The sequence below is a fragment of the Gavialis gangeticus genome, unplaced genomic scaffold (assembly GCF_001723915.1).
Source record: "Gavialis gangeticus isolate Ggan-Ray unplaced genomic scaffold, GavGan_comp1, whole genome shotgun sequence".
Classification (NCBI taxonomy): Eukaryota; Metazoa; Chordata; order Crocodylia; family Gavialidae; genus Gavialis; species Gavialis gangeticus.
In genome coordinates, this window is record NW_017729024.1 from 80103190 (window position 1) to 80107040 (window position 3851).

Sequence of the window (3851 nt, forward strand, 5' to 3'; positions counted from 1 at the left end):
CAGCGAAACTGGAAACGCACTTCCACCAGCACTGCCAGTTTCGTGGCTGGACTTCCAGGGGCTGCACGGCCGATCTCATGGGGTGCATGTGCACCCCCTATATATCGCCAACGCTCAGGGTGCTGGGATACCCTGGCTGAGAATCATCACTTTAAGGCCCAGCTCGATAGGATGACTTGAATCTCTAAAAAAAATAGGACCTAGGCATTCGGTTGCTCGCCCCCAGACACTCAAAACCTTTCCCTAACGGTTAAGGCACCTACCTTTTCATCAGTGAGGGTCTCGTGCCTGAAGTTCTGCCTCGGTGCATGCCCAGGTGTGTCACCATCTTGTCTTGGGCATAGCAGCAGCTTAACACATGGCTAACACCAGATGCCTGCTGAGATACCTAAATTCAGGGTAGGTAGGTAGTTCTCTACCTATCTTTTCTCAGGGGTGTGATTCAGTAGGAATGCCCTTTGCTGTTGATGAAGCCACCAAGGATATACAGGTAGAAGCAAGCTCGACACAAAACAGCAGCCATGGCCCCATTCGTAAGAAACAGTAGCAGTGCTTTGCAGTAGAGCCTCCCACCTTGGACCAGCTATGTTGGGCTGATTAAGGCACTTCCCTGGGATGTGTATTTGAATCCTCTCAGGTCTGAAAAAGCAAAGAACCCAGGTCTCCCATGTCCTGAGTGAACTGTCTTAACTATTGAGCTACTGTAGAGAAGGGCAGCACTGCCACTGTTTTATAAGAAAGGTGTGAGCCCTTGCTTTGCTTTTTAAATAGCCAATTTAAACACCTAGATCCAGAAAAGAGTTTCAGGCTACTGAACATGTAAACCCCATTAAGGGATTTAATACAAATGCCTGTCGGTTTTACTGGCTGGTTTAGGCAGCTGGCTCCTCAATTATCTCACAAGGCATCTAATTATCTTTCTGCATCATATGGGGAGCCAGGGTGGCACAGCATTTAGTTTTGGTAAGGTATTGCCTTGGTTCTATTTGTTTTGAAATGATCTGTTGCCATAGCATTTAGGCTAGAGAAGGCAAGGGCAGAGAAATGCACCTTTCACTTGGCATGGAAGATTCTGAGGCTTAATTTATGCACTAGTACTCTGCAGCAAGATTTGGGTTGTAAACACCTCAGGGGCATATTTAAAATCAAACAAAATGCAGTTTGCTTTCATTTGATTTTAACTGTTTTCTATCTTCTACAGCTTCTAATGGTTTTCTATTTTTCTCTTTCAAAACTGTAACATTTGGGCCTAAACAGCCTGAAACTTTTCTTTTCATCTGAAAAGAAAATAGTCATACTGCATGTGTGAAATCCTATTGACTTTAATACACTTCCATTTGTAGAGGTGGACACAAGCCCCACTTATTTTAATGCCATTCTCTCTAGGTACGGTTTCTGTCTCTCTCTCTCTGGCTGCAGTTGTGAGAACTGGCCCTTTATTTGCCTTTTAATTAATAAAGAGACACCAGCGAAGAGATCCACATAATAGACAAATGCTGTTAATACTGTCAAATCAAATCTGGCTCCCAATGTTGAGCGTGATCCTGCAAGAATTTATGTTTGTAACTTTGTGAGCCTAGTATGTTGAGCTAAAAACTCACATTTCAGGAGCAATCTTTAGCTTTTATTAAAATAAACTTTTATAGCATAACTTAAACTAGTTCTAGGAATCTCTTAAACAGCATTTCAGTGGTAACTGAAGTACTGCATTGAATTCTGGGCTCCACAATTCAAGAAGGATGTGGAGAAGCTTGAGAGAGTCCAGAGGAGAGCCACAAACATGATCAGAGGGCAAGAGACTAGGCCTTACAAAGAGAGGCTGAGAGCCACAGGACTTTTCAGCCTGGAAAAGCACAGCCTCAGGGGTGGCCTAGCGGCAGCCTATAAATAGATAAGAGGTGTGCATCATGATCTGGGGGAATGCCTGTTCACCAGAGCACCCCAAGGGATGACAAGGTCCAACAATCACAAACTCCTCCAAGACCATTTTAGGCTGGACATAAGGAAAAACTTTACTGTCCAAGCCCCCAAGGCCTGGAATAGACTCCCTCCAGAGGTGGTGCAAGTACCTACTCTGGATTCTTTTAAGAAGTGTTTGGACACTTATTTTGCTGGGATCCTTTGACCTTAGCTGACTTCCTGCCCATGGGGCAGGGGGCTGAACTCAATCTTCCGAGGTCCCTTTCAGCCTTAATGCCTATGAAATTTATGAAATATGAATAATTTTTTCCACAGTGCTGTACTCATTGGTGAAAAGTGACATATTTCATATTTAATTATATAGCCCAGGAGTTATATACTATTTTTAAATCTATAGTGGAACTCACACTGCTGTAGGGAAGTTTCTACAATGATCAAGAGTAGGATGTTCTAAAGGCCCAATGCTGAAATTGAATCTATGTGCGTGGACCCTCTGTGCTCATGCAGACTTCCCACTTTCTTCAGTGGGATCATTCATGTGAATAAAGTGAACAGCATTATTCCAGCACACAAATCTGTATAGCTTCTGGTCTGGCTATCATGCAGACCATGGCTTCTACTCCATGCAAACCAACTAATGATGACTGCATATTTATGAATTATTCATCTGCTCAAGCTGTCCCCAAACTTTCCTGGCATGTGTGTACAAAGAACTTGCACTTGTGTGATGCGTTTGTCCTCTGAGCAGCTTTATCTGACTAAGCAGACCCATAGCAGTCCTACCTGCAACAAGGCAGCAAAATCAAATGTTCCCACCATTACTATCACTGAAATGAGATGTTGAGGAAAAAGATGTGTGGGGACAATGACCTTTTAGTCATTCTGCAAACTGGTTTGAGTGGCCACGTGGCCTAATGGATAAGGTGTCTGACTTCGGATCAGAAGATTGCAGGTTCGAGTCCTGCCGTGGTCGTGAAACTCTGGGTTTTGTTTTTGGGGTTTTTTGTTGTTCTCCCGCCCTGGCGGGGGGGTCGGGCTAGAAGATCTACTAGGTCCCTTCCGACCCTTAATCTATGAAACTATGGTTTATCTTCTAACCCCCAAGCTAGCTAAGAGCACCTCACCCAAGGGTCAGGCAAAATATAGCCCATGGACCAGATCCAGCCTACATACAGACTTTGACTGGCCTGCAGTGGGTCCCTCAGTCCCACCTGGCCCAGGTGCTGTTGAGCCCATGGCAAGTCCCACTACCACAGGGCATGTCGTGGGGCTGCAGCAGCTCCTTCCAGTTGCTGCTGCCAGCCCTAGCCCCGTGAAGACTGGTGAGGATGTCCATGTACAGCCCTGACCTCCACCTGCCCTGGACCTGCATGCCCACCGTGAGCAGCCGTGGCAGCAGCAGCACCCAGGCAGAAGCGATCATAAGTAAAACCTTGAAGGTCTTACGAATCATAAAGTTTGATACAGCTGGGAAAATGATCTGTTTCTGTTAGGGAAATTAAATCTCTAAATTACAATGTGTATATGTGAATGAAAATCCAAGTAACAGACCCTCAGATTCATGTGTAATCCTTCCTTTAATCAGACTTGCATGCATCCAGGGGCTTTAATGGGGGAAGGAGAAAATTGATAACCTTCTACCTCCCAAATGAAATGAAATGACCGAGCCTTTTACGTTTCAGTCAGATCTATATACACAATTGTTTGATAATTATCTTATCACTGTTTGGTGCTATATATAAAATGACCTGTCAATATCACTTTCTCTTCTCAGTGAAAAGTTGTTCACATCAGCACCATGACAACTGCTATGGACTTCCTTTGTAGGCCGCAATCTGGCAGTGGGCTGGATCTGGATACTTCTGTGGTTAGAGGAATGGGATGACAGTCAGTGTACTCAAGCAGAAAAATAAATTGTCTATGTGGTAACT

At 44.5% G+C, this 3851-nt stretch overlaps 1 non-coding gene across 1 annotated transcript; it reads left to right on the forward strand.

The window, feature by feature from the left end:
- Nucleotides 1-2820: 2820 nt before the first annotated feature.
- TRNAR-UCG lies at nt 2821-2893 on the forward strand. Its single transcript has one exon. It is a non-coding gene; the product is annotated as a tRNA-Arg (tRNA).
- The last annotated feature ends 958 nt before the right edge of the window (nt 2894-3851 follow it).